The 12,015-nt window shown below is 35.4% G+C and overlaps 1 pseudogene; it reads right to left on the bottom strand.

The window, feature by feature from the left end:
• LOC143675706 (ezrin pseudogene) overlaps positions 1 to 10,453 on the bottom strand; it is a 52,788-nt pseudogene extending 42,335 nt beyond the window's left edge.
• Positions 10,454 to 12,015: the final 1,562 nt, after the last annotated feature.

Here is a 12,015-nt window from a genome sequence, read left to right as displayed (position 1 = left end):
AAGTAACTGAAAAAAGAAAGGCTAATTAGATGTCTCCACCAGCTCCTCTCTCTTTTCACATCTCTCTTCTGAGATGATGCTATAGTCATCAGAAAGCTGTCCTTTTAAGTGCTGTGGAGGAAAATTACGATATGAGCTATTTTAAAGGATGTGTGATATAATAGAAAGAACAAGCATGGACCACCTTTAATCTGATACTTTCTCAGTGATCCAGGTTAGTCTTACAAGAATGATCAGAATCATTTTTTAATTCAGAGATCATACTTATCAACAGAGCAATGAGCTTTACTCTGGTAAAGTCGCTCAGGGTTGAAATGTTGTGTATACCTACCGAGGGGTACCGCCTTCTTTTAGACTTCATGATTACAATGACAGATGCAATTCATTGTGTGGGTTAGAGAGGCAACATATTTTTAAGGGAGGGGGAAGTGACCCAAATTGTAAGATAAATGATATTTACTGAGCATCTACTATATGGGAAACACCATTTCACTTAGTTCCCACAGCATTGTTGAGAATTGTCATTATTAATACATTTAGCATTGAACAATTTACCAAACCCATGAAGTAGATAAATTGAAACATTAGCATCCAAATCCATGTCTAATCTTCTCCTAAATCCTTAAGCTTTTCATAATCATTTGCTGCCTTTCTAGGAAAAAGACACTGCTTATTATAGCAGGGAGTCATGCAATGTATTTACAAAGACTTTTATAAAAATAATTAAAACATCAAGAGTCCCATTTTCTAAATGCTGAAACTTCAGTTATCTGAAAAATTAACTTCTATGAAACACTTCATTCCCTAACACTGCCGGATAAATGAGGCAGTGTGAAGTCGATGAAAAGAAACTTCAGTTATCTGAAAAATTAACTTCTATGAAACACTTCATTCCCTAACACTGCTGGATAAATGAGGCAGTGTGAAGTTGATGGAAAGAATAAAATGACTGATGAATCACCAAATTTCATGTGTGAACTTGTTGATGAAGCTAGGGAATAAACTTCATTTGATAAAGATCTACACCAACCGTATTTTCTGTCTGAAAACAGTCATTTCAGATCGTTCTAGTTTAAAAGGATGAATTCAACACTGACAGCGTTGAAAGAATATGTTTGCATCCATATCTTTCTACTCTAAATCCTATGTTTACTTAAACTCAATTAAAGCTAACTGAAACAAGATGCCACACTACTGTTTTAAATGCTATTTGTCAAAAATTAACACAGCAGGATACCTGAGAGACAGGTGCAGCTTTCCTTGAGATGTTGTAATAGAAAATACATATCTGAAGCCCAAATTTTTACACAATGAAGACATTTGGAGATGTATTCCCTAAATATAAAAGGAGAATGACAGAATGAAGAAAGTCAGGGAGCAAGTAATCGGGGAAGAAAGTGAAACAGCAAGCATCATCTATAATCCTAAGATTTTTGCAACTCTCTCTTTCTCTCTGTGTCTCTCCCCCATCTTCCCTTTACTTTCTGTGCGCTTAGAAATGTGCAAACAAGACAATTTTTTTTTCTTTACATATCAAGTGCTTACTTAAAAATCTGAATGCGGTTATTGTGAAACTGACATTTTCATAAGCTGCTGGTGGTAGTGTAAGTTGGTACAAGTATCTTGGATAGAAGTTAATATAAATATATATATACATATATATTATACATACATACATATAAATCTGCATATCTTTAAAATATGTATGCTCTAAAATTCAATTTCTGAGAATTTATGCAAAAATATAAAATTATATATTAAACATTGTTTACAATAATAAAATTTCAACTCATTCTAAATGTTCTACTACAATGTTTTTTAAATTTCTTAACCACTTGGATATTATGCAACCATTAAAAGATTTCTAAGGATTTCTTAATGAAACAAGAGTGTACAGCAAGAAAGTTAAGTAAAACTAACTAAATACTACTTATATATATATATTTGTGTATACACGTACACACACATACATAGACCAGGTAACTAGGCTAAAATAAATATAGAAGAAAGCTAAAAAGCATACCCTTATGCTAACTTTGTAATTCAGGGTAATATTTTCTTGCTTCCTTTAAATTTTCAGGAAAATCTAAATTTGCTCCAATTTCTCTAGTTATATGAGAAACATTCATTTATCCATTCAACTTGTCTATGTAAAGATAATTTACAATTTTTGTTACTACATTATGGGAAGTGAAGAATAGATGGAAAATGCAGGAAATTAATATCTTCTGTGAGACAGTGTCTTGCCATCTAGTTATGGTGCCTAGATCATGAAGCTTCTAAACTGATTTCAATCAATTAGGTGGCAATTAAGTAAAACTTGTTTTGGTATATAATGGTGATTGTGGTTCTCAGAAATGTGGATTTAATGAAAGAATACAATGGAAAAAATATTAGGGCTGTCAACAGACAGCTACCAAATTTTAGAACGGAAAGTAAATAAATTAAATATATTGTTTGTGTGATTACTTTTAGTACAAAGCATTAAAATATCACATTTCCTCCATTGATGAATATTTGCATAAAACTGAATTCTTTTGGAAAATTTGCCAAACTGGAGAGTTCTACTTGACAAGTAAAAAGAAAATAATCCATGTTAATTAATTTGTCTGGAGCATTATTTTGATTGCATTTATTAACAAAAATCTGGTTTCCTATGGGAAATTTGAAACAAAGTTCTTAATGCTGCTTATTCGGTGTAGTGCATTCTGAGCACATTGTCTTGAGGTCATTCATATCAAAACTATGTACTTAGGAGACCTAATTTCTCAACTAAAAATTATTTATCCCTTAAGAGATTCTGTGTATCATATTCAGGCAATAGTGTTCAACATTTGGGAGCTATGATCCCTCTTGACCATCATTATCATCATCATCATCTTTTTCATTATTATCAGCTTCATCACCATCATCAACAGCATCACCATCATCATTACCATCACCTTCATTATCACCACCATCATCATCTATATCATCAATACCATCATCATATTTGTTGGCACACTTTTGGGTCATCAGTTATGCTAAAGTCATTCACATGGAAATTTTTCAACAAATATTTCTTCTAACCTTGTGAGACTTCTATAGACTAAGCATCCCCAATATCAGATGAGGACCAGAGATTTAGAGGAGTCACCTTTGTCATCTAAGAACACAGAGTAAGTAAACAGCAGAAGCCTCCAGAAACCTGACCCTGGAACCTGCTTTATTAATCACACACTAAAGCAAATGGAACACATCTGGTTCAATATATTTTCTGCCTTACCTTCCTCAGGTATCTGTTTTGACAGTAAAGCAAAATAGTACACAAGAAGCAGAAAAAATATGGACTAATGTAAAATATAAGAATATCTAAAATAGCCTCATTAATTAGCTCTCCTCACGGGTAAAGAGATGGAGATGAGGTTGTGAAGGAATAAGTATATTAATACACGTGGAGGGAAGAGGTAAAATTGCCCAAATAATATAAGACTTTTCCTTTTGAACGTGGATATGCTTTACAGGCTGTAATTTTATCACAATCTTTCCATCTGCAATATAAAGTCTTCTCATTTCCAGGATTTTCCCAATATCTGAACTTTTTACCTGGGAATCTGGGACATTCATTCTTCAGCAAATCATGAAAACATTTCTGTAAGTCCTAGAATTCTTCAGCAAATCATGAAAACATTTCTGTAAGTCCTAGCAAATTTTATAATATCATGTGTAAATATACTCATATGAAGTGAACTTCTCAAAAGGGCTATCTATGACCAAGTGACTCCTTAGTACACTCGTTTTAGGTTTAATTAGTAAATATAGATCCATTTAAATTAAGATTCAAATAATAAAATCACACATGGTGTGATATTTTTACATTAGAATATAAAAAAACACTTTGTGTTGTAGCTTTTGTTTCAAGACGTGAGTGGAAGGATAACAATTGCTTTTTCTTTGATAGGCATGTTCTCTCTTTTGGATCCTGCCTGAAACACTCTCTCCTTTACACAGAAGTCATTTTTAAAGTTTTTGCTCCTTGTTATCCTTTATAAAGTTTTTCACCTGATAGAGAGCCCCTTGTTCATTAGTCTAATATAACATAGTTCTGCAATTTATTTGGTCCATAACAATAGTGTTTTTGTCATAAATATGAGTTTTAAAAGAGCACAGTTCATTCTCTTAAGTGTGTATGAATGCAAGACTTCTGCTCATGATGCTTTGAAGGTGTAAAACAAGTTATAGTTCAGTTAAAATTGCTCTAGATTTTTAATAAGATATTTTGCTAAGATGGAGAGATAGTTGTACATAAGACAGACAGAAAGAGAAGAGCTTGTAAATATCTGAGTTGAATTAAATATATGGTTTTTAATTTTGTATCTTCCTCAGTATTTGGATCCATTTTGTGTTTTCCTTATCAGTTTCTCTCAAGATGAGGTGAAACACTTTAAAAGCATGTAAAAACAATGTAAACATGTAAAATCACTAGATCCTTTTAAAACCCCTTAGCAAAACATATATACACACATTATCCGATGCTCAATATCATTCTAATTTAAAACTGTGGAAAAAGACATTGTGTTTAATAATCTTCACACAGTTTCTCATTTAACTCTCCTCATCCAGTAAGACAATGGTAGGGTACATTTTATTCTCTCTTTGATAAATCAGAAAACATATATGCAAGGAATGTATTTGCCACAGAGTCACAGAGCTAATATGTTTTAATGCACTATTCTAATTCTCTTTTCCTTACATCTTATTGACAAACTTACATAGCTTCTGGATTCTAACAATACATATTTCAGTTGTCAGTAATTGTCAACCCTTAAATATAGTTGCTACATTTGATTGGCAACTTCTTAATGGTAGGTTCTAGGCAATACCTCATTTAAATACCACAACTCTATGGAGTTGAGGCTATGATCTGTGAATTACACATAAGGGAATGACACGAGTCACTGGAAGTGTTTCCTCTATTTACCCTATCATTAACCATCACTATGGGCAGAGAACACTGATTTTGCTGTGACTTTGTGCATATCACTTGGTATTGAGATACTTGTCCACTGAAAGAAATTAATATTTTATGCTGTGGAAATCACAGTGGTCAGACCATTGCATAGCTTTGTTAAACTGCTTAATAGAATCCAGAATTACAGGGTGGTGCCATTAAAGAATGGCAATATATCCCATAGAATACAGTAATCAGAAGTGTTCCATGGTCATTAACCTCTGGGATTTCCCACTGGCCAACCATGCTTCATTTACAACTAAGCAGAACACAAAATAGTTTTTATTGCTCCCTGGATTAGAGAAATTCATTTGGAAAGTGGATGCCAGTAAATTATTCTGTAGGGTACAATTCATTAACATTCCCTTAGGGATTGCTGACATTTGGGGGTTCAGTGTTCATTATGCCAGAGACACCATTCATCCAATTCCACAGGAAAGAAGATGAACTTTCTGAGTACTACTACTGTTTTTCATTTCAAGTAGACAGGCAACATTCTGTGAGACCTGGCCCTGTAGTTAACCCTTAGACTATGTGTTCTCCTGTAAAGAGATGAAACAATTCCAGGGAATGACTAGGAGGGAATTTCCAGCAATTCTGATCTCTAAATTTTTCAAAAGAAAGCTACTGATGACTGTTAGCCTGAGCACATTTTGTGAAATTTAGGAAAAGAATAAAGAGCATTGATTATAATTTGGGAAACTTTTCTTACAATTTACTTCTCCTTCTGACTTCCTTATCTCTTAATTAATTCCCCTCTTGCAGCAGGATTATAGGATTGAACTACAAATACTGCCTCTAACATTTGATATTGCAAAAAGTGGATGGTTTTTCGGTTCTGAATAACAGAACATTTTCCTATTTATCTTCTCCTGGGAGTATGGGATGATGCAGTGGTTCACAAACTTCAGCATATGTAAAAATGACCTAGATATTCATTAAAATGCAGCTTCCTAGATCTCACATTCATGAATTCTGAATCAGGATTCAGAGAAATGCCTAGTGACATTTTCCCCTACTTGATTATTCTTTAAAAAAAATCTCTTATTAAAGTAATTTGATGCACTATTTGTGGGAAGCACACTGTCTAAACATACAGTTAAAGTTGGGGTTGAAGATATTCATATGGCTTTGGGGCCAAATCCAGCCCGGAGTTTATTTTGAAAAATGAGTTTATTGGAACATGGCTAAACTCCCTTGTGTACAAATTATCTACGGCTGCATACATGCCACAGTGGCAGAGTTGAATGGTTATGACAGAGAATGTACAGCCTGCAGAGCATAAAATATTTATTTCTTGGCCTTTTGTAGAAAAATTTTGCTGACCCCTTTTCTAAAGTCCTGAACTGTACTTCTATTATGTGTTCAGACCCTTGTACTAAATATCCGCAATTTCTACCACTATAAAAATGATATAATGCAATACCACAAATATTTAAGTCCACTTAATTTTTAGCCATTAAATTCCTCCAGTGAGGCCTTTGTTGGTGTGAAACCTGATCTAAATGAAGTGGCATGACCGAGAACAGCTTCCCCTCTTATCAGGAGGTAGGCTAGTTGAGCTGGTGGGACTCTGCGTGTGTTCTCTGACACCTCTCCCACCCCAACCATAAGTAAAAACTGGTTTACATCTAAAGGAATCTAATTGTTTCAGATCCTATCCTGAAACATGAGAGAAGAGCTTAGTGTACAGTAGGCTGACTCTAGGCTCATTTCCTAGAATGTTTTTTTTTTAATATATTTTTTGAGAAATCTTCACACACATATATCCCATACATGGTGTGCAATCAGTGGCTCACAATATCATCGCATAGTTGCATATTCATCACCATGATCATTTTTTAGAACATTTGCTTCAATCCAGAAGAAATAAAAAGAAAAAACTCATACATACCAAACCCCTTACCCCTCCCTCTCATTGAACGCCAGTGTTTCCATCTGCCCAAGTAATTTTATACTTTGCCCCCTATTATTTATTTATTTTTAATTCATAATTTTTTTTCTCATCTGTCCATACCCTGGATTAAAGGAGCATCAACACAAAGTTTTCATACTCACAGAGTCACATCGTAAACATTATATCTTTATACACTCATCTTCAAGAAACAAGGCTAATGGAATACAGTTCAACAGTTTCAGATACTTCCCTCCAGCCATAAACTAAAAAGTACACCTTAAACTAAAATGGAATATCTATATAATGCATAAGAATAACCTCCAGGGTAACCTCTCAACTCTATTTGAAATCTCTCAGCCACTAAAATTTTATAATGTCTCTTTATCTTTTTGCCCTTTTGGTCAAGAAGGTTTTCTCAATCCCTTGATGTAGGGTCCTGGTTCATCCCAGGATTTCTGTCCCAAATTGCCAGGGAGATGTACAACCCTGGGAGTCATGTCCCACTTAGGAGGGAGGGCAGTGAGTTGACCTGCCAAGATGGCTTAGGGAGAGAAGCCACATCTAAGCAGCAAACGAGGTTCTCTGGGGATGACTCTTAGGACTAATTTTAAGTAGGCTTAGCCTATCCTTTGTAGTAAGAAGTTTCTAGGGTGAACCCCAAGACCAAGGGTTGGCCTTTTGATTTGGCTGTCCCCACTGTTTGTGAGAATATAAGACATTCTCCAAATGGGGAAGTTGACTATTTCCTCCTTTCTCCCAAGTCTCCCAAGGGAACTTCGCAAATATTTCTTTATTCACTGCCCAAATCACTCTGGGATGTATCAGGGCATCACACTAACCTGGACAAACCAACAAAATCTCATGCTGTATTCAAGATTCCATGTAATTATGGTGTTCAACTAAACTGAACATACAAATTAAATTAGGAAATGTACTAACCAAAACATAAATTTTGCACCCAACAAACAACTCTTCCTTTACTCTCACGTAGAAGTTGAAGTTTTAAAATACAGGCAATATCATCCTTTACCCTGTATTATGACTTACCTTACCCTATCCAGATGAGCTTCATTCACATCTAATCACTTTTTCAAGTTTTAAACAATTCCTGTTTGGGATACTTTCAAAGCCACAGAGCTGAAACTCTGAGTCTCCTGGAGTGATCTTGATCCCTAGAAATAGTGAATCTTTGATACTGTTTTGTCATGAGCTTTGTATATATAATGTTACAAATCACCTTACTTTGAAAATTACATATCTTTGAAGCTTCTAAGGATGATCCCAAGCTTCTGAAATCTTAAACATCAGATGAAGGAGAATATACTTACCTATTTTAAATGTTCCCATGATCTCCAAATCCACCAATTTTTAAGTCAACATTTTAGATCACATTTGTCCCATACTTCCTACCTTGCAGCTATCTTAAGTTTCTATTGCAATCATGACCTGACATATGAAATTTAGTCATCTACTTATGCCCAACATTTTATAATTAGCTTAACAAGACAATGAGATACTTTTATCATTAAAATATATTTTATGCCAACAAGATTTTTCATAGCTTGATGCAGAGGTCATATTTCCTACTTTCTTCTGTTATTCTCCACAACACCTAGTACAGTGAATGTACCTAGCACTAACTAGGTACAATCAGTTCACTAAAATCTGCTGCTGAAACAAAGAGAAATTCAAGGATGACCTAGAGGATTCAAACTGTTGCAACATTATCTTTTTTTAGGTTGTAGTTTAACAAATTACATTATTTTATTTATAATAGAAATTCCAAGAAAAGTCTGGTCTATATAAAGTTATATCACCATCATAACTGATGGTTTCTAGGGGTAAATGGAGATGATGCTCACATATTTTTAGAGTATTATTACTATAGTTCCATGGCATTCATTGTACATATTGAGAAAAAAACTATATTTTTCAAAACTCAAAAAAGAAAACATTGAGCCAACTGGCAAACAGGAACTGACATAATATCATTAGCCTCGAAAATAGCAACAGTTGGGAAGAAACGGTACAATATAATGGTGGTGAAGAGTTTTCCAGAAGCTCACAGAGCTGAAAATGTATAGAACATGTCAATGGTATCTTAAAATTATATGTTTTATTTGAACTCAGGTGCAATCGCCCAGATTCTTATTGAAGAACACCCATTTCTAATATTTGCATCTTATTCCTGGAATATTTTAACTTTTTATTGCCACTGTTTACACTAAATGTACTGTAATATAAATGGCTTTCATAAAACTTGCCAATTTCCAACCACCTGCTGTGTGCTGACAGCAATAGCAACAATTCTGTTGCTGCAAAATAATATTCAATTGCAATATTAACTGTCAGATCCACAAATCGTTCTTTCTGGCTATGTGGTTTGTTGAAACAGGAACATATTTACTAAGACTCCTTTGCTATCTCTCAGCCTTACTGGCATTATTTGTTTTGATTGATTCCACAGTGGCATGGGACAAGCAGAAATGAGACCTTTTTTGACAACCTCATTTTATTGCAGTTTATGTGGTGAGTGGCAACTGAAAAGTGTGAAGTTTGGAGAATTTGAAAATGGTAAGCCCAATGACAGAAAGTGCAGTGCTCAATAGAAATACTCCCCTGCCATTTTGCCGATGATATCTCACTGCAGGTGTTGGAATTCTGCCAGGGTTGACAAACTAGGATGTCAGAAAGAAAGGTCTCATTGGGAAGCCAGTAACTTAATCTGGTAGAAGGAACTAGTTGCACAGATAACAGATATGTTCTCCATATACTGAGATAAGGCTACTATTATTTGGAGGAAATGGTGAGGGGGTGGGAAAAGAGCAGGAAGGATAGATTTATTCAGTGAAAGTTCTAAAGCACAGATCAATGCCCAAAACATAGCAGCAGTTAAAATTGCATATGCCCAAAATCTGAGAAGCCAATATAAATGGGTTACACAAACCTGGTATATATGCCCAAGTGTATATTATGGGGGCTGTAGGCTCCTGGACAGCACTTGCTCCATCTAAATTACACAGCCAATACTTAGTGTCTCCCAATCAGTGCTGTACTTGATGTGAGAATGTACTTCCAGATCCTCAGGTTTCTGGGTTGTTTTTTCCTCAAAAAGTTAGAAATCATAATTTTTTGTAAAATAAAATCCCCAAATTCTAAATAGCAGGGCAAGGCAGCCTGAAGAGTTCAGTCCCTCTGGACACAGAGTGGAACAGAGAATAGCAAAGAATAGATCTGTATTGTGGGACAGGGACAACACACAATGAAGTACCAGGACTTGCTGCCTTCTCATTCCTTTGAGTTATAGTGTCTATTTTCAAACCACCATGTTGCCAGATTCTATGCTTATTTCTCAGTCGTGATCACAATGTTAACAGAGATGATGACCTTCTTCTTCGTGGAACATAGGCTTCATTGAGATACATGGTCACCACACTCTTCAGGTTTTTCTGCATGCCTATCAGCTGTCCTTCTCCATCTACCATATCGGAGCCTCCTTCTTCAAGTTTCATTCTCACCTGGGGTGTTTGGTCTCTACTGCTGAAGTCAATAGCATTAAATATCATCTATATGCCTGTATTCCAAGACATATAACTCCATAAACCTCAAACACTAATTTGTTAATCAGTTTCTTATTCAATAACCCTGCTTGTTCTCAACAATAGTCATCTCAAATATATGATGACCCAAACCAAATGTTTAATTTTCATCTGAAGTTGCTCTACTATAGACCTTATCACATTGCTAAATGATACAGTTGTTTGCATACTTATTCAATTGAACATTTCTCATTTTTCTTTGAATCATTTCTTCTTCTCATACCCCATATTTACTCCATGAATAAATCTTGTAGACATCCATCATCACTTGCCTATTTCACAGAGAATGGTCAAAACCTTATGGCCTTTGTTATAGTTTGCTAGCTGCCGGAATGCAATATACCAGAAGCAGAACAGCTTTTAAAAAGGGGAATTTAATGAGCTGCTAGTTTACAGTTCTAAGGCCAAGAAAATGTCCCAATTAAAACAAGTCTATAGAAATGTCCAATCAAAAGCATCCAGGGAAAGAGACCTTGATTCAAGAGGGCCAATGAAATTCAGGGTTTCTCTCTCAAGTGAGAAAGCACATGGTGAACACAGTCAGGGCTTCTGTCTTGGCTGGAAGGGCACATGGTTTACTTGGCAATGTCTGCTAGCTTTCTCTCCTGGCTTCCGGTTTCATGAAGCTCCCCAGGAGGTGTTTTCCTTTTTTATCTCCAAAGGTCACTGGCTGGTGGACTCTCTGCTTTGTGGTGCTGTTCTTTCTGAATCCCTTTCTTTCTCCAAAAATATTTCCTCTTTTATAGGACTCCAATAAACCAATCAAGACCCACCCAAATGGATGGAGACATGTCGTCACCTAATCCATTTTAACAACCACTCGTGACTAAAACACATAATCCAAGGAGATGATCTGATTACAGTTTCAAACATACAGTATTGAATAGGGATTATTCTACTTTTATGAAATGAGATTTGATTAAAACATGACTTTTCTAGGGGGCATGCATCCTTTCAAACCAGCACAATCTTCTTTGAGCTACATGTTTGTTCTAGTTTGCTAGCTGCCAGAATGCAATATACGAGAACAGAACAGCTTTTAAAAGGGGGAATTTATTAAGTTGCAAGTTTACAGTTCTAAGGCCCTGAAAATGTCCCAATTAAAACAAGTCTATAAAACTGTCCAAATTAAGGCATCAACAAGAAAGGCCAATGACATTCAGAGTTTCTCTTTTAACTGGAAAAGCACCTGGTAAACATGGTGACACCCATTGTCTTTCTCTCCAGGCTTCCTGTCTCATGAAACTCTACCAGGGTGCTTTCCTTCTTCATCTCTAAAGATCTCTGGTTGTGCACACTCTCGTAGTTCTCATGTCTCTGCCTCTCTCTCCAAAATGTTTCCTCCTTTAAAGAATTCCAGTAAACTCATCAAAACCTACCTGGAAGGAGTGGAGTCACATCTCCCTCTAAGCAAAGATTAATGCCCACAATTGGGTATGTCACATCTCTGTGGAGATAATCTAATCAAATTCCCAGCCAGCAATATTGAATAAGGATTAAAGGACATGGCTTTTTTTGGGTATACCATG

Source organism: Tamandua tetradactyla, chromosome 3 (assembly GCF_023851605.1).
Source record: "Tamandua tetradactyla isolate mTamTet1 chromosome 3, mTamTet1.pri, whole genome shotgun sequence".
NCBI lineage: Eukaryota > Metazoa > Chordata > Mammalia > Pilosa > Myrmecophagidae > Tamandua > Tamandua tetradactyla.
This window is presented reverse-complemented; position numbering and strand designations above follow the sequence as displayed.